Source organism: Triturus cristatus, chromosome 2_1 (assembly GCF_964204655.1).
Source record: "Triturus cristatus chromosome 2_1, aTriCri1.1, whole genome shotgun sequence".
Taxonomy (NCBI): domain Eukaryota; kingdom Metazoa; phylum Chordata; class Amphibia; order Caudata; family Salamandridae; genus Triturus; species Triturus cristatus.
The window spans coordinates 981,990,281-982,010,557 of NC_140581.1; positions in this window are offsets into that span (position 1 = coordinate 981,990,281).

Genomic DNA, 20,277 nt, shown 5'->3' on the forward strand with positions numbered 1-20,277 from the left:
GGACATATGGATTTTGCAGGATTTACTTGATCAAATTCTTCTTACAAGGCTTTGCCAAATCACAGCAATAAAACTTCTGCCTTCCCCTGCCTAGGGATACACAATGTTGACGCTCATTTGGCCTTAAGAATTAATTAATCTGCCTCCCAATTACAAAGTCCCACACTAGAGTTTCCAAGCATGACTCGTACTTAGTGCCATGTTTTGCCACTCGCTTACTTGCCCTTGGCCTGTTTAACTTCATTGATCTTTTCAAAAGAAAGGAGTTTAACAATGAACTTCAATTTGAGTTGAGAACATGTTTACACTTTATTCAACAAGAAGGATTCAACTTGGAGTTTGGGCATGGCTGTAAGCAAACACATGATTGTTGAAAGCTCTGTGCCAGCCCTGAGTACATTTATGATGACCATCAAAGCCCACTAATATCCAATTCTCTATAAAATGTCACCTTTCTCTAGGACCATTATTTGCTTTTGTTAGAAACATTCTCTGTGAGGGCTTATCTGATGGCCACAAGGGAGTTTTTTTTACCATTGTGTGGATCTACAAGAACAGAAACCTGTCTGTTTCAGGCTCATAAATAGTTTGGTCTGTTTGCCCTGTTTTAGATATTGCCCTTCCTTTCAATTTGAGAGCTCTCAAGTTTTCTATTTCTGATCCTTTGTATGATAGAGAATATGTTCCACTTTTGTCAGTCAAGTTTGTTTTCCTTTTGGTGATTACTTCTGTTTAGCATCTTGTGGGAAGTGCGTCCACTTCTTTTCTGCATGGAGATATATGTGAGGTTCCTTTCAGAAGCTTCTGTCTTCCATCTCTCTCCTATTCTTGTGCATAACGTTTTTTTGGGTAAATAATTACGGTTTTCTTCCAACTCCGTACCCTTTTCCTTTTTCTCAGGGAGAACATTTGCTTCTTGCAATGGATGTTGACCTGGCTGTGAGAATTTACCGAGATGGGACTGCACTATTCCACATTTCATAGAACCTCTTCGGTACATTTGGGTTTCACCAAAGGGCAAGCAGCTGGCACTGGCTACAGTGATAAGACCGCTCCATCCATCTGTTTCTGAAGTCCATGCTTGTCAACAGATAGATTTGCCTACGGAGTCCATTAGCATTTGGTCAAAGCACGGCAACCTTCTTGCCTGAACATCTGGGTGTTTGCCTGATGGACATTTTTAGGACCAACACTTGGTCCCTGTGACTTCTGTTGGAGAAAGTCCTGGCATATTATCTGCTAGGAGTATAAAAATGAGACCGTAGGATTGATGTACAGTCCTGATTTGACTGAAGAGTGACATCTGATTGGTTGGAGTTATTTATATTTCCTTTTTATTATTATTTTGTACAGATGAAATAGTATGAAGAGAGACATTTAGAGAGACCAGTTTATTTTCTGATGGTTTGTGTGAGGGTTGTTTTACAGGTTGTCTTAGAGGAGAGAGTCGTTTTATTTTTCGAAGTACAGCTTGCTTCCCCCTCTTCGTTTGCCAAACGTTGGACAACTTCCCATATTATTGTTCCTATTTTTCTTAAACTCTCTGTTGTCTGTCAGTCATTGCATGTTCTCCAGTCCTTGGTCTAGCCGTGTCCGGAGAGCTGAACCTATGTAAGTTATGCATTCCCCCCCTCTGAGCCACTGGTTGACTGATAGATTCAGTGCTGCTACTTTTCTATCTCCCTTCAGAGCCATAACTCACAGTTGTACTGCACAGTTTGGGGATGTTTTACCTCAGAATTGAGTATCAGGCTGCACAGAGGAGAGTTCAAAGTATACTTTGTATCCTAGTGGGTGGAACTGGAGTAAATATTCAAGTATGGCTCCTCCACTAAGGCGGACGAGCTTCGCCCGACTGCTCTCAGAGTAGTGGAAAAGGAAAAAATAAAATGATAATAACAAGGTTATTATCATTTTATTTTTCTTTGCTGCTGGGCTGGTTTAGTGTGGGGTGAGGCTGGTGGTTCAGGGAGGAGTAGTGGACTGTGCAGTGCACACTAAGAGCGCATGACTGCTTGGACGTTCCTCTGGGGCCGGCCAAACCGTCATGCGCAATTTGCATGTTCCCCACCAGGTTGCTCTACACAGCCTGGTAGGGAACATGCCCAGTCCCACAGTGCCCATCTGAGCGCCGATCCATGGCGCTCAGACGAATCACAACGCTGCATTGCAGGGTTGTGATTGGCTTAGGGGAGCTTGTGTGCTTCCATACTCTTCTGCAACGACGGGGGAGAGACGGAGACTGCGGCAAGGATGTAAGTGTTTGATTATACCCTCCCGTCCCCACTCCCCCGTTCCCTGCCAGCTGCCACTGATTCCTGTGTGAAGCGAAGAGCGGTTTTGTAATGCTCAGGAGAGTGCTCCCATTGGCCCACTTTGCGGATCTACAGCAATGCGGATTACATTGTTCTTTTCTTCAATGCAAGCTTTTTTTCGGTAAAAGCTGTCAGAAATCCGTTCATTGCCTCATTTGTATGGTCATTTTCCTTGACAGATGGACAGACAGACAAACAGCCACAGACTCACAGAGACACATACCTCCCAAGGGCTCGGGTCATCCTTCCTCCCTAAGAAAGCAAAACTCTTGCCCTGCTGCACGTCATGCACATAGTGTCACTCCTTTAAGTCGTCTGACATCACTTCCTATAATGTCACTGTGGTGCAAGGCTGTGTGATGTCACTTCCACTGCAACATGATTTTGTGAGACGTCACCGCTGCACAGGTGATGGTGCAGGAAGCTGAGCTGGTCCGCTCTAAGCCAGAGCCGCCTCTATGAGGATTCCTTCCTGTCTGCACCGAGGGAGGAGAGCAGAGAGAAATTATACCATATTCCCAGTAAGAACTCAGAAGCAATTCAGAAGGTTCCCAGGGTCGATAATCTTTTCCAGGAGTTCCTCAGTGTTGTTAGGCTTTTGAAAAGAACACGTTATCAGTGGGAGATACTGTAAAACCAGGGAGACACAAAGCACAGCAGGGTTTATGAGCAGACGGAACATGCGCCAGACGAATTTATGAAATCCTGGAACCATAAAGAAGCCAATGGCAAGAAAACTTGTTAAACTCCCTGGCGTCTTATTGCAGTGCGAATATTTTCAGGCAGACAAACGAGATCTGGTGACGCACCGAGAAACTGTGCACACATCATTCAGACATGGCTGTATCGTGATACCTATAAGATAATGTCGAGCTCAGAGAACTCCAAGAGAGACATCTGAAAGTAAATCTCAAAGAGAATTTGAAGACCCTTCAGCAAGAAGCAGTTACATTCGCGCACAGAGTCTACGCGAAACGCACATCTTCTGGGATTTAACTTGAAAGGCATCAAAGCCGCTCACCTGATAGTCATAACAATGAATCAAAAATGCTATATTTGGCAGTGCTGAGGCAGGATATGCTCAAATTGTGTACTTGTCATATTGCTTAATCAGTGCAGGCATGTTTTGTGGTGTTTCGAAATAACTGACCCCACTCCACACAACGTTAGGCTTGGAAAAACACTAAAACCATTGTCACTTAACTAACACAGCATGTGCCTCAGACCCTCGAGAGGGTGATGACGACATTCCCGCCATCTTTGTCAGTGACTAGCCGCTCCTCTTCTCTGAATAGTCAATGCTATGCTATGCTGAGGTTTGAGGGTGTTCATTTACTCAATGGGGCATCTTGGTGCCACAAATATTGAAGTAAAAGAGTATATTTGAGATGCTTGCTATGTTTTCTAAACTGTGCATCATTTGAAATACTTCTAAGATGAATTAGCCTTGGTGCCCTGATAGGGAAAGATCACGCTACGGCACAAACCTTGTGAACTATGAGAGGGTTTAGCATGGATGGTGGTGTTTCCTTGCCCTCCCCACTGCCTGGCCCAATCCCTCCCCCATGAATATTGACTCCAACTCCTCAGGGCCTGCCCATCCCCATTCAGTGAACATCAGATATTTGCACTTCCAATCCACGCTGTCTTCATGGGCGCCTCCCACTGGAGATCTGACGCACTGGTAACCTCTCAGGTTTATCTGATGGACTGCTGTCAGACCACCATAGGCTGAGGTCATCATGTGTAGATATGCTGTGAGCAGTGTGTGCTGACTGGGGGGCATCCTCTGTCAACTTCGGAGAGGTCTCCACCACTCGTCCATCGGTGATCTTAATGTGTCCCTGGGGCCATGTCGCCTGTGCAGGAGAGGGCTAGCGGTGCAGGCCAAACTGAGGACACCCCAAGGTCAATGCACTACGTGAAGACCAGTGGCCAGTGGCGAAAATATGGCGGTATACTTGGTAATACACTTGGCATTAGGTATTGTGTGGATGTTACAAATACCTCAGTCAGTGCATGCTATGTAACTCCGCCTGCTAGCGGAACACCGCGCAGCGCTGCAGAGTGGGTTTTTATTTCACGGGGACGCGGGCTCCGCCCGTGCTGAATTTATTGCTGGGAGCACTTGGTCCACATTGGAGGCCGCAATGTTGCCATTCTCAATACATTCATCAATTGAACAACCTTGAGATTTCCCTCGTGTTTTGCCATCTGCCATTTTAGAAGCAGGCACTAAAAAGAAATAAACATATTTATACAACAGCAACTCTGGCTCATCAACAACTGTTCCCCATTAAATCTGTGAAGAAAGGATACTCTTCTTACAATATAACACATTACTTTCATCCTTTTATAGAGACATCAACTTCAGATCAGATCATCACCGGTTTCCCATCTAATATGAACCCAATATGAATATACATAGCCCAGCAGTGAAAAAACGCAAACTGCAGAGTACTACATACACTTTATCTGCTCATGGTGTCCCTAAAAGCTCAAATAAAATAATGTACGGCTGAACCTCACCCCCCAAAATTCTTCATAAAGGCACATTGGAAAAATCATAGGCCCATAAGGAATACAACTTATTCCCGCTCTTTGAACGCTACTGTAGGCCGACTTGTCACAATCTGATGCTTTCTACATCTGCAAGATGTCACTACAGCCATAACCAGGATTGGAAAGGTGGTCTGACCTGCTAGCCAGCATGAGCGGAGAGAGAGCACCACACTACAGACCGAGTTTACAAAAGTATTGATTTAAAAGTGGGAGCACTCGACTTGCAATGACGAGACGAAAAACACGACACAGCAAATTGGGAATCTGATCGACTGGGTTGAGTGTTGCGCACACAGCGTCCGAGGACCCAGGATGCACAGGAATCTCCCTCAGGTAAGGTTACAATCAATGAGCAGCCCTGCCAAGTACTACGCATCAAGTGTTAAACGTACACATTTCAATGTGGTGTTCCGCATCACAACATTTGCCTTGTCACACATTTGTAGCGCCTACTCAGCAAGCCAGAGCGCTGCTAATTAGCACCACACCGACTGAACAAAGCTCTTAGCTCGCAGCGTGCTGATTGTGGCAGGCTTGGGGGCTGGGCTAATCAGCTTGTCTAGGCTGGCTACATTGTAACATTTCACACGACTGGCACATTGAGATTGGCTGAGAGGGTGTCACGAGAGTCAGTCATTTCATGCTTGTTTGCCCAATCACTACTGCCAAGACAGCTGGATAGTGCGTGGCACACGCACCTATAGGCTGGCCCTGTCGTCTGCGGTACAGTTAAAATCTGTCAGCCAGTGCTGCAGCTAGCGACGTGTTGTACTGCGTGGCCAGGCCATGGTCCAGCGGCCTAATGATGCAGACCTGTGAACATGACCTCCCCCAGACCGCAGCTGCCACCGGAGATAGTGGGGGCTCTCCCCACTGCAGTCCAGTGCAGCCTGGAACTAATATGCCATGCGAGTCAGACTATTGAGTCTTCTCTTCTCCTGGACAATGGCCGTGCTGCCTGATGCCCGGGTTGACGTCAAGGCTGGCCCATACCATCTGTGCGGCTTGGAGCTCACTGACACAGAGTGAGTGTCACTCAACTAAGTTCTTCTTAATTTAATTGAATTTACTTAGAAGCATGTCATCATTTAGCCTGTAAATTAAGTTACAGCCGCTGAGCTCTGCATAAGTGCACTGTAGTCACTAGTCTGTCTGCAGTCTGCACAAAGTTGTGTCACACATCTTCTTCCTATTAATTTACTTTTAGGGGAGAGTGTGTCATCATTCAGCCCTGTTACTGTAAGTAAAGTTACAGCTGAGCTCTGCACTGCAGTCACTGTCACCAGTCTGCACAAAGTTGAGTTTAGCGTCAGTGAGACGGGCTCAGGCTCCGCGCTGGTGCCTCACTCACATCCTAGTGTCCTTCCATTTCTGAAGCTTTTCAGCATTTTTAAGATCTTAGTATTTCTCGTTGCTCAAATGGGTGTAATATCTGATATTTATCAGTTTCACTCTTCTTCAATGCTTGATTTTGCTGGCGAGAATGTGTCACTCATAGTCGTTGAATGTCGCTCATAATTACACTGAAATTATGAAAATGTCACACATAGGAATCTGAAACCTTTGCAGCTATGATCCCTGCTGTGCAAACCTGTTGACATGTTGCCTGCATAAACACTAGTGCAGGCCTTCAATACCTTTTAATGGAAATATACATTTCTAAATAGCAGCAATTGCAGTATATCCCCAAAAAGCTTTTAATTGTGTTAACTGGCAATTTTTGTTTGCATATTTAGAAAATCTTGGATTTGGTCCCAATTAATTTTAATATAATACATTCTCATATAATAATCCTAAAGCCAGTCTATTTCTAATGGTATTTTTCTCTATATTTTATTTTTCATTTGATGCCCACCAAGAATGTCAGTTGTCACCCCAACCAACCTTTTGTGACCCCTAGGACTGTGCTTGCAACTCCTAGCTCTGATTATCATGACACGGGTTTAGATTTATCAAACACAAGATAAATTGATAAAATAATGCATTGTGATGGTGTCTTATCCTTCCAGGCTTAAAATAATTAAGTTGGCACTGTGATTGCACAGAGGCATGCACTAGAAGCAGCATGCACATTGATGTGGCACGGTATTTACGCTGAGGCATACACTGGTAACTGCATGCACATGTACACATGTGCATATATGTAGGTGCAATTGGCCGGTGGAGTAGTTTCAGTCCAGTGTCCAATCACTACATTGAGATCTCCCTGGGCACTGACTTGACCTGCAGTGCAACTTCCATTAGCAGAGGGGCACAGAGTAACCCTGGGCGTAGTTTGCGTAGTAGCGCTAAGCGTAGCTACGCAAAGTGCACTTCGCACTATGCGAGCTACGCGTAGCGCTACGCGAACTGTGAAGTGAGCTGTTCGGGATGATTGCACAGTGCCGGATGCTTGTCCGCACTGTGCAATCATTGAAAACGGCATCTCGCACAGTGCGAGCTGTCGTTTTCTGCCGCTCAAGTAGATTTTTACTCGAGCGGCAGCTTTCTCAACGCAGACTGGTAGTTTCTCATTGCGAAAGGTCATGAGCGTACGCAACCACTCGCAATGAGAAACCTGACCTCCCCGCGTTGAGAATCTCGCCGGGACGTGTTTATTTTGCTCGCTCGCGGTCGCCAACTTGACGTTGAGGACCGCGAGCGAGCAAAAAATGCCAACTACGCTACACTACGCGTTTTTGCACTGTGCTACGTGCAATTCGCGTAGCGCGAAGTAGCACAAACTACGCAAACTACGCGAGCGTAGCGTAGTTGGCCGCCCAGGGTTAGCGCAGAGCATGGAGGTGACGCTGTGTGCATCCCTGCCTGATCCTGTAGTGTCTCTTCACCCATCCTCAGGTCAGCGTTGCACTTCTAATACCCTTCTAATGGCTGGTATTTGAAGGCAGTGGAGAGGCGGGTTGCGGAGACGGGGATGAATTAAAAATCTAAATATGGGTTGCGGGGCAGGGGGAGTGAATTCAAAATTAAAATACTCACTCACCTGTCTGCTGCTGCCACCCGCCATCGCCACCGCCTCATCTTGGTCCTCTTCTGCCCGCCTCCAGGGTACGAAGCAGGAAGCAGTAAGCACGTCTCCCAGCCCCTGATAGCCAATCACAATGCTGCAAGGGGAAAGTGTACCCTATTACATTGAATGCGCTGCCCCCAGAGCAGCCTCCAAGTCATGCTGCCATGTGGGCAGTGCATTCAAGTGAAAAGCGGAGCAGCTTTGAAGCAGCCTCTCTGTGTTTCACTGTGCAGGCGGCAACCGACCTGCACTTTTAAGAGGGCAGAGAGATCCCCTTGCAGGCGGGTGCAATGAATGACTGCATCTTCCTGCAAGGGGATGTCTAAGCGACCGCCCTCCCCCCTCCAGAGGGCTCCCATCAGGGTGCACACCACTGACAGTGTGTCACCTTTTAAGTAGAGCACTGTCAGTGAGCCTCCTGACAGCTTCTTTGCTGCAGTGCCGCATCTTTAATGCCGCGTGGGCGCTGGGGTATTCCCTCATTCACGCCCCATGCAAATGAGGGAACACTTTCTGATGATATTGCTGGCACTGTATGTGCACCAGTGCTATCTGGATTGCACAGTCGTCTGTGGCCCTTTCTGTAATACCAAAGTGCCCAGGGGACGGACAAAATGGGCACACAAGAACGTTGCACTCCTGGGGCTTCTTTCCATAATATAGCCCCAGCTGTGTATAAAACGTCACTCTTTTCAGATGTACTTCCCCAGTCAGATATGGAAACTGTTCAGGATGGGGTAGCAAGATTAGTTTATGTAAAATAGCCCTGTAAATGTATTTCCTGACCCTGAAGTTCCAATTGATTCTTGTGCAAATAGCCTTTATACCTTGGCAAGGATTTCGTTTTTCTGTGTTATAAAAGTAAGTGCATGATATTCTATCAATACTAGCATTTATCTAATGCAGTATTGCTGTGTAACCTCATAGAGTGTTGCCCGTTTAGAGTAGGGTGTTATTTTTTTGAGGCGCGACCTTCATTTTGTTTATAAACTCTCTCAGGGGCATAAAAATAACCCCCGCAACCCCCGCCATGCGGGGAAGGGGGGGGGGCGAGCTCGAGGGGGTCCCCTCTAGGTCTGTGCACGGGCCGGCCTGAGAGGTCCTGACTGTGTCGGGAGCATGGCCCAGCCCTGCAAAGCATCATGGGTTAGCCTAATGCATTTGAAGGCATGTCCTCGAATCACTGCAATAAAAAAGATGATAGCGCATATTGAGCACCTCTCCATTTGTCAAGGATCTCTAGAGTGAATTCGGCAAGTGTGCAGCCAGTGCCTCGTCTGTTTACTTATTTGAATGTGTCCCAGGCAGTACAAGCCAGGACAAGAGATGAGGCGACTATGGTTGCCATGGAAATCGCCTCTGGGCCTGGCTTGCTACAATTTTATTTCTAGCATGCATGCCTTTTGTTACATTTCGTCCGGACCCAAGACTCCTGTACTGCTGTGACTGAATCGCGTTCTCTTCACGGGATGTAATGGGTGGTGCCTCGAGAGACTAGAAGTGTAACAGCAGGGTCACTGCCACACCCGGCACCATGTTTACCAGATGCACAGACGGCCCTCTCAGCAGCATGTTGAGAGCCAGCTTTTAAGTGAGAAGGTAAGTGCTTCACATAAGACCAGCGCCCAGAGCTCTGCTCAGCCCTTTCTCCAGGGTTGGGTGAACTCTAAGCGGAGGGCACACATTCGGATTCGTCAATGTTCTACAGAAACTTGCTTGCAAGCCTGCAGATCAAAAGTTCCAGTTCACTTCTCACCCAAAAGTTACGTTTCTGAGGTTATAAATGTTTATGAAAATTAACGGTGCAATAGTTGCTAGCGCTGTGAAGCTGTCAGCTGCAATTGGTATATAAACCCATCATTCATGACGTCGCTGTTTTTGCCAAACATCGTATTTTTTGCGCTTCTCATTGGGCTGTCTGTTTTACCATTTATTGCAATTACTAAATAATAATGCTAACACTGATGATGATACGATTAAACATATTTTTGTTTCAGTCTACATAAATGTCTCTGTTCCAAAACAATACATTTGGCAAGTTTAAATTCGTAAACTAATTGGCAGTTATTCCACTGCTTTATTATAAATTCAATCTCAGAAACGAATTTGCCTTAAAACAGCATTAGTAGCCGAATTCATTAGTAACGTACATCATTTTTGAAAGATTGTTTTCACTTGCAGGGTTATTAAAATCTTAGCTAATGTCTAGCACGTCCAAATATGATTTTGAACAGATTCCACTTCCGGTGTGTTGTATTCTATTCCCTGACCTCTGCCTGTGAGGGGTGGGGGCCCTTGGCACGCACCCACACGGACTGGGAGCGGGTGTGGGTCCTCGCGCGCGCAGCGCAATAAACACTCTGCAGCCGGTGACCTAGTTGGGCGCGAACTGCCTCGCTCGCCCGCCCGTTTTTATTTAACCACGCACTCACGTCGGGGACGTGAGCGCAACCTACGCATGGCGTCCAGCGCTCTAGCCGAAGGCTAGAGCGCTAACTGTAACATCCCTTCCCAACTCAGTCCTTGACGACAGTTCGATTCTTAGTTCGCCGCATCACTTACTTGGCACGCAAAGTCTCTCAGCCGACTGCTGGGCCTGGGGTTCTCCCTCAGCTCATACCTGGCGGCCCTTCGTGAGGCCGGGGCCTGGGTCTCGGGTGCCACCTCTTGCCTTGGTTCACCACCTGTGCAGTCGGCGCCGCCTGGCTCAGACCCTGTGTTGCTTCGGGGGTCGGAGCTGGGTACACTCGCCAGGAAGTCCCCGGAGTCATGGCCTTCGTCGAGGTCTGTCGCTCCTTGGTCGTCTGCGGGTCTCCTCACCACCTTGAACCATGATATGTTCCGGGTGACCAGGTCTCTCCCTCGGCGCGCTGTTACCATGGTCCCTCGACGGTCGACCACTCTCCAGTATCCTCTTTCATATCGTGTCTTAAACTTTCCTCCCGGCCGGCGCTCTTTTAGGACCACCGTGTCTCCAGCCCGAACCTCTCTGGTTACGGCCCTCCGTGCCTCACTGACTCTGTTATTGTGCATTTGGCGCCTCCGGAACGCCTCTTCCTCGCTGAATGGCGGCGCTATCCAGCCTGGGGCTACTGGTAGCCCGTCTCTGCGAGCTCCGTGGAACATTAGGGCCCAGGGCGCTTGTCGGGTGGAACAATGGGGAGTGCTGCGGTACTCCCCCAGGAATCGCTGTAGTTCTTGTTCCGGGTCTAGCTGTTCGGACACGGCGATGCGTAGTATTTTGTTGATGGTGAGCATGAACCGCTCCACCTCCCCATTGGCTTGGGGCCATTGCGGGATGATGCACCTGTGTCTGATGCCGTGTGACTTTAGGAGTTCTTCAAACTCGTGTCCTTGAAATGGGGGTCCATTGTCACTCCGCAGCTCCTCGGGGCATCCGAACATCTCGAACACCTTTTCCAGGGCGGGCCCCACATGCACGAAGGCGGTGGATGGTAAGGCCTCTGCTATCGGGTATTTCGAGTAGCTGTCGATGATGACTAGTGTGACTCGCCCGTCGGGCAGGCTCCCAAAGTCCACGCTGATCTTCTCCCATGGACTTCGCCCGTGCTCTTCGGTTATGATGGGCGCCGGTGGTTGGGCCTCCCCTGTTAGTTGGCATGACTGGCAGCTGCAGACGGTGTCTTTGACATAGTCGTCCATACCCGGGAACCAAACCTTTTCTCTCATCCGGGCTTTCATTCTCTCCGTCCCCTGGTGCCCCTTGTGGGCTAGCTGTGTCGCTCTTGTCCTGAGGGCCACTGGGATGACAATTCGGGAACCTCTTAGAAGGAGCCCTCCTCTGGTCACGCTCAGCTCGTGGCGTACCCTCCACATGTGTTGAAGGTCCGCTCTGTCTTCACTGGCCCACGAGTTCGCTGCTTGAAGAAAGTGCTGCCAGGTTCCCTCGAGGACGGTGCTCTTGACCTTGACCATTACTGGGTCTTGGTCGGCTGTTTCTCGGAGCTCCTCAAGCGTTATGGCCTGGGGACACGTCAGCGCCGCCACCATGTCAAGGTGCCCTTCGGCCTCGTCCTCAGTGTCTTTGTGCTCAGGCTCACTGCAGTGTTCTGGGTGTCGGGACAAGAAGTCCGCTGGGTTCTTGGCCCCTGGCCGGTATACTACGCTCAGGTGGTACTGTTGCAGGCCGATGGCCCACTGCTCTATGCGTGGGGGCGGGTGTGGCGCTGTCCCTCGGAATAGCGGCACCAGCGGCTGATGGTCTGTCACCACTGTGAACGGATGTCCACATACATACAGATGGAAATGACGATAGCTAGTGCTTCCCGCTCGATTTGGGAATATTGCTTTTCGGTGTCTGTGAGGTCCTTGCTAGCATACGCAAGAGTTGCCCATTGCCCCGGTTCTTGCTCTTGTGTTAAGACTGCCCCTAGCCCTACGGGCTGGCATCCACCAGGATTTCGGTCTTCTTGGTCGGATCAAAATAGACTAGTGTCGTTTGGTCTAGTAGCGCCTTCTTGATCGCCTCAAACGCTTTTTCTTCGGTGTCAGTCCACTGCCACTTCAAGTCTGTTTTGGTGAGGCGCCTGAGGTGCTCGGCCAGGGTGGCCAAGTTCGGGACGAACCTCCCGCAGTAAGTGGCCATCCCCAGGAAACTGCGTACTTCCGCCACTGACGCGGGGGCCGCAGCCATTTTGATGCCGTGCGACTTTCGGGGATCTACTTGGATACCTTCCTTGGTAAAGATGTAGCCAAAGAATTCGATTCTTTGTTGAAACAGTTGGCACTTCTCTCGGTGTAGGGTGACTCTGTGCTCTTGTAGACGCACTAGGGTGGCCCGGACGTGTCGATAGTGCTCCTCCACTGTTTTGGAGTAGATGAGGATATCATCACTCACGTTCAGGACGCAAGGGAGTCCGACCAGGATGTCTCTAATAGTGTTCTGGAAAATTTCGGCAGCCGATGAGATCCCAAAATTCAGGCGTCTGTACCGCCTTAGTCCTAAGTGTGTGCTGAAGGTGGTAATGTAACGGCTCTCCTTTGCTAGGGTGAGTTGGTGGTACCCTGCATTTAAGTCCAGTTTTGAGAACCATCGGGCACCGTTTAGATCGGATACAATGTCATCCATGGTCGGCGTGATATGCCTCTCCCTTTTGATGGCTTTGTTTGGGAGGCGCATGTCGATGCACAGCCGGATCTTCCCAGGTTGTCGTGGCTTCTCAGCTATCACCATCGGTGATACCCATGGTGTGGGTCCCGTGACCTTCTCTATTACACCTTGTTCCTCCAACCTTTGGAGCTCCTCCTCTACTAGCGGGCGTAGGTGGAACGGAATGCGCCTGTGCCTAAGGGCTGTCGGTTGTACGGCGGGGTCTATGTGGAGCCGTACCGGCGGCCTTTTGATCTTCCCTAGTCCTGAAAACAGGCCTTGAAACGCTTCCAGCAGGTCTTAGACTTGCCTGTCTTGGACCACTCTGAGAAATGTGATCACCCCTAAATCTTCTGCAACGTGGCCGCTGAGTAATGTGTCTACTTCCTGGTTGATTACATGAATGTCGATGACGATTTCCGCCTTTTCAGACTGTACTGCCACCGTCCAGCTACTAGTGTGTCACATCGTGGCTGTGGTCGCCGGGTGCTTTTGAGGGCTCTGGTGAACGACACAAGGTATGTTTCTTCTCCATCGTCGGACTCCATGCTTGAGTCTGGATAATCTCTGGTTTGTTCCCTTCTGGGCCTCGGCCGCGACGACAGCGACGTGTGTGACAGCTGTCTCACCAGCTTCCTCACTGGCCTGTCACGCTTGTGGCTGCTTCTCTGCGTCCTCCTGCGACAGACCGAGGCAAAGTGGTTGTCGATGCCACAGTTAGTGCACGTTTTCCCTCGAGCCGGGCATGTCTTGAGGGGGTGGTCGTCGTATCCGCAGTATCCGCATTGCTTGGCTTGATCTGGGGCCCGCCGGTCGCGGGGCCTCTGTGGCCGTTCTTTCCTCCGGACTGCGTCTGTCTTCTCCACCTTCACCTCTACGCTTCTATCAGCTCCTTTTACCAGGGCCAGGTCCATCTCTTCTGCGCGCGCCGCTGACAAATCGTGTGTTCTGGCCAGGACGAGAATTTCGTTCATCGCAATGTTGGGTTTGCGAAGTATCAGGCCCCGTAGCGTCTTGCTCCTGATTCCCAGTATCAGTTGTGCCCTGATTTCTTCTTTGGCCCAGTCTCCTACCAGGTGCGTGTCTGCAAGGGCTCTCAGCCTCGCGTGGAACGCGTCAACTGACTCCCCTTCGCGCTGTTTCACTTGGCGAAGTTTGAAGTGTTCATAATCAGGGTTGGCTTGGGGGTCAAAATGTGCATTCAGAGCCGCCACCGCTGCTGCGTAGTCATTCGGGGGTCCCGTGTCGGGCAGGTGTTAAATAAGAGGTATACTTCTTCTCCTGCATAGTGTAAGAGGAGGGAGCATTTCACCGCTCCGTCTGTCTCTCTGGACCCAACGAAATAGTTTTCCAGCCTGCCCAGCCATGTCTGCCACCACGGGGCGGCGGTTGTGGGGTCCGCGGCTTCGCTAAAAGGAGGCAGCACTCCCGATGCGGGGTGATGGGGCAGCGCCCCCACTGGGCCGGGCGTATCAGTTTCGCTCATGCTGGTGTCGAGACCACCCACGTATGTGCAGGGACTTCTGCAACTTTCCACTCACTTGGGTAGTTGGCAGCTGCACGTGGGCAGGTGCGGTGTGCTGCGCCGCTAGGCGAGGACTTCTTGTATATTCAGCCGGTGGACGAGCTCCTGGGGTTCAGCAGTTAACCCTTGTCGCCAGTGTTATATTCTATTTCCTGACCTCTGCCTGTGAGGGGTGGGGGCCCTTGGCACGCACCCACACGGTCTGGGAGCGGGTGTGGGGCCTCGCGCGCGCAGCACAATAAACACTCTGCAGCCGGTGACCTAGTTGGGCGCGAACTGCCTCGCTCGCCCACCCGTTTATTATTTAACCACGCGCTCACGTCGGGGACGTGAGCGCAACCTACGCATGACGTCCGGCGCTCTAGCCAAAGGCTAGAGCGCTAACTGTAACACGGTGTACAGACCGTCATAAGAGTCCCTCGCGCTGTATTCCCTCGATTACCTCCTGTCCCGAGTCACCATTACGGCAACTTTCATTACTTCAAACACAGATCAAAGGGCGCCTAAAATAAAATATAATTTGCGCATAGAAAGCTTTGTCCCACTCTTGCTCACAAAGAACATACGCTAAACTCCAAGCCGAATGCTTCAGCATAGGACGCATAACGTGTCTACACAGTAATGACTATGTAGCGCACAACGCAAAAGTATCTAGGCGCCCAAAAAAAGATGAATTCTGAACATCTATCAACCCTTATGCATTCTTTCCCTGGTCAATACAGTACTTCTGATGTGATTTTATTTCTTCGTCTTATTCGCTAGCACTATAGTGTATTTTTTTTATATAGTCAGTTCAGTGCTTAACGGAAAGCTTGGTAGACCTAATGATTTATGACATTACCTACCACAACGTGGTGAATCATGCAAATAAATACATTCAATGAATAAATGCTGCAGATATTTAGCACTCGATCTGCACTTAAGATATTTTCGGTCATAGAAAGGTTGTTTCTTTTTCAACGAGTGTGTCGTTTCGCCGGTTGCTCATTTCTTGAAGCGCACGTTTCCAGCAGTTAGGCGTACACCTAGGAAAATAAATAAAGAAGTCCACGTCTGCCATTTTACGTTTTTCACCTGCAGTGATCTTACTTAACTCATGCCCATGCCAAGACAACACTTGTTGAACAGTCAATGTGTTCCATGGGCAGAAACCATATGGTGGTTGCACACTTTAAAGAGCGCTTTAAAAATGATACAGTGAATCCTGTTTGTATTACGATCAACTCGCAGCAACAATATTGTTTTCTGTACGTTACAGTAAAAGGGATTAAGAGGCGCTGTTTTAAAATATCGAAAATGCTATTTTTGGTCGTTGGCGGATTCCTAGACACAGGGCCGGATTTAGGATTGGTGGGGGTCGGTGCGACAAACTTTGTTGGTACCCACCCTCAATGACTTGCTGCTTCACGGATTCCCGCACTACCACCCTCCAACGGTGCCCCTCAGTGTTCCATAGCTCCTACCTCACATGTATTTCATTTGTTTTATAGTGTAACGCCCTGAACGTCTCAGGATCGTTTAACAGACACGACAATGAGGACGCAACCACTAGTGAAGGGTTAGTTGTTTTAATGAAGGCAAATATAATACAAAGAATAAACAAGTTATAGTCACTGGAATCCTCCAGGCTAAGTACGTTACCAGCCCACAGCACGGATGGTCCTAACCGTCCTCTGCATATACGCCGGTCCCGGCGTATGCCAACAGAGGGCAGAAATGAAATGGCCGACAATGCCAATCGGTAGGCTGTGAGGGGCACGAAGAGTGTTGGGGAGAATCGAGGAGTCAGGGAAACACCCAGCCGGGGTCTCTACCTGAAGGGAGCAGCCGCTCAACCTCTTCCTCAGACTGCACCGGGACGCGGAGTCACCTCCTGGTGATGCGTCACCGATACCCCAATCACAAGCAAGAAGACTGAACCGAGAGCAGCCGCTCGATCGATCCTGTGAACTTCCGAGTCTGTAACGCGGCAAACACCTCCTGGTGTGCGTTACAGCTGGCAGTCCCTGTGTCTCTGGTCGGGCTGGGAGTTACGACTCCAACCAGCAAAAGCGCCACTGCGCTTGGACTCAGCCGAGTCAAAAAGCGAAGCTCAATGGTTGACCGGTAGAGCTTCCGGGTCCTTCACAGGTGACGATGGGGCAAGACACGGCCCAGGGAGTAACGACTCGACCTACCTCCGTTCTTGCCTTACTGGAGCACCACTCCGGAACACTGCTCTTCATGAAGCAGGTACGTCGGTGTGAACACAATATCCGACAGCGTTGTACCTCCCGGTTCCTCCCTTTATAGGGCGTGTTTTCCTTGAGTTATGTAACAGCTCTCCTGTTTACATAAGGGCGTGTTTCCTTGAGTTATGTAACAGCTCTCCTGTTTACATAAGGGCGTGTTTCCCTTGAGTTATGTAACAGCTCTCCTGTTTACATAAGGGCGTGTTTCCCTTGAGTTATGTAACAGCTCTCCTGTTTACATAAGGGCGTGTTTTCCTTGAGTTATGTAACAGCTCTCCTGTTTACATAAGGGCGTGTTTCCCTTGTATGACAGGAATTCTTGACAGTACATCCTCCCTCTCAGCGGCTCCCCACGGGTCCAGCGCTGGCAGGAAAACGCCGATGGAACAAGGAGACCAAGCGCGGAGCATGAACCCCTTCAGCCGGTTCCCATGAATGCTCCTCCGGGCCATAGCCTTTCCACGCAACCAGGTACCACAGCTTCCCCCTGCGCCATTTGGACGCCCGTATGCCCGACACTTCATACTCCACCTCCGACTCCACGCATACCGGCCGAGGTGTCCCAGACGGCTTGGAGGGTGCTGGTTTGAGCAATGATACATGAAAGAAAGGGTGTATCCGCAATGACTGGGGCAAGCACACCTTCACGTTCACGGGACCCATACACTTGGTAATTCGATAGGGGCCCATGTACTTGGGATGGAACACACTGTTCTTTCGAAACCTCATGTTTCTTGTGGATATCCAGACGTAGTCTCCAGTGCGGTACAGTGGCCCGGGCCTTCTCTTCCTATCTGCCGCAGCCTTGTATCTTCTCTTGGCCTCTATTAGGACAGCCCTTGAGCGCATCAATGTGTCTTTTATGTGTGCCACCCTGTCCGCTGTGGCGGGAATCCTGTCCTCTCTGAACGGATGTAGAAATGGCAAGAACCTGGGATGTTGGCCATAGTTGCTATAGAACGGAGATGACTGTGTGGAGCTGTGAGTGGCGTTGTTATAGGCTATCTCTGCAACCCATAGCAAGTCGACCCATTCTTCCCTGCCCTGGTCCACAAAACATCGCAGATACTGTTTGAGCGTTTGGTTCAGGCGCTCGGTTTGGCCGTCCGTTTGAGGGTGGTAGCTGGTGGACAGGGCGGTCTTAACATGCAGCGCAGTGCACCAAGTCTTCCAGAATTGCGCAGTAAACTGCGACCCCCGGTCCGACACGATCACCCCAGGTAATCCATGCAGTCGTACCACATTCTTTAGGAGTAGTGACGCCAATTCCCCGGCCGTAGGGACTCTCTTGCAGGGGATGAAGTGCCCCATTTTCGTCAAGTAATCCACCACCACCAGTATTGCCGTCATCCCCTGGTCTACCGGTAGGCCCACCATGAAGTCCAGTGATATGCTATCCCATGGTCTATCCGGGGTTGGAAGTGGATGTAAGAGCCCTTGGGTTCGGCCATGGTCGGCCTTCATGGTAGCACACGTAGGACACTCCTGTCCCCACCTCCTGACATCCACTCTCATGGTTGGCCACCAGAAATGCCGTCCCATGCTAGCCACCGTTTTTTCAAAGCCCAAATGACCTGCGCATGGAGAGTCATGGCACCAGATGAATGCTTGTTTCCTTAGCCTAGGCGTGGGTATCAATAGGCACCTGCCCTTCAGGGGTATCCCGTCCTTCAGCTGCCATTCTCTGTGACTGAGGAGCCACCTCCGCCATGCGAATGACCTGATCCCTCTCTTTATTCCCCTCAGGAAAGTATCCGGTTGGATAACCCCCAATACCATCCTCGGGGAAATGATGGAACGCTCGGTCGCAGGCAATGGTTCCTTAACTGCAGATTGACGGGACAGGGCGTCCGCCTTTCGGTTTTCCGTCCCCGGCCGATATGTGATGCGGAAGTTGAACCCCGCAAAGAAGATCATCCACCGCAGCTGCCTGGGAGAAAGGTGTCTAGTGGCAGTCATGAACTGTAGGTTCCGATGGTCCGTGTACACCGATACCACATGTCTTGCCCCCATCAACCAATGCCTCCATTCGGTGAAGGCGTCCTTGATTGCGAGAAGCTCCTTCTCCGCAATATGGTAGTTGCGTTCGGCGTCGTTGAGTTTGCGGGACATGTACGCAACGGGATGAAGCACCCCTGTGTCGTGGTTCCGTTGGGACAAGATAGCCCCCAGCGCCACATCCGATGCGTCCGCTTCCACCACGTAGGGGAGATCCGGATCGGGGTGAGCCAACACCGGCGCCTTACCAAAGGCGCTTTTCAGGGCCTCAAAGGCTTTGTTCGCTTCAGGGGACCAGACAAACTCCTTGGACTTCCTCAGTAGCTGTGTGATTGGGGCCACCAATCCTGAAAATCCATCTATAAACCGCCTGTAAAAGTTGGCGAAGCCAATGAAACTTTGGACGTCCTTCACGCTTTGGGGCACCGGCCATTCTTTCACCGCCTTGATCTTTCGTTCTGCCATCTCCTGTCCCTCTGGACTCAGCATCACTCCGAGGAATTCCACGGATGTGACGTGGAAGTCACACTTGCTGAGTTTACAAAACAGCATGTTTTCCCTCAGCTTTTGGAGCACAGCTTTGACGTGGTGTACGTGCTCCTCCACACTGGACGAATAGATGAGGATGTCGTCGATATATACGACCACGTAGATATCCAACTCCTCTCTGAATACCTCATTCAAAAAGTACTGAAAGGCTGCCGGGGCGTTGCACAGACCGAACGGCATGACAAGGTACTCAAAAAGGCCGAACCTGGTCTTAAAGGCGGTCTTCCACTCGTCTCCGTCCCTCATGCGCACCAGATGGTATGCCCCTTTCAAATCCAACTTGGTGTAGATTCGAGCTTTCTTGACCTGTTCCAGAAGTACACTGATGAGAGGCAAGGGGTACCGATTTTTTATGGTTATCGCATTCAATGCCCTAAAGTCCACACAGGCTCTCAGCTCCCCATTAGCCTTTGGGATGAAGAAGAGTGGCGAGGCGGCCGGAGACTTGGACGGGCGGATGAATCCTAGCTTGAGGAGTTTATCCAGGTACCCCCGGAGATGCACGTTTTCAGGCTCCGTCAGGGCATACAGCCTGCCGCTGGGAACGCTGGCCCCTGGCACCAGGTCGATCTGGCAGTCAAACTGTCTATGTGGTGGTAGCACTTCCGCCTTCACCTCATCAAATACATCCTCAAAACTGTGATAAGCCTGGGGGAGAGCCACATCTTTTTCTGCCGCTGTAGCCACCGTCTGACTCCCGCTCTCATCTGCGTCAAGGGATTCCGTTCTTATTCCACAATGCAGGATGCAATACGGTGACGTCATTTCGATGCGATGTGTTGGCCAATCCACAAAGGGGTTGTGTTTCTGTAGCCACGGCAATCCCAATATGACGCCATATTGGGGCGCTCGGATGATGTTAAAATCGATTTGTTCCAAATGGTTCCACCCATATCTCATCGGAAGGACCCCCGTGTGCTGCCCGATGGGCCCCGTCACCAATCGCCTTCCGTCTACAGCATAGACGTCTTCGGGTA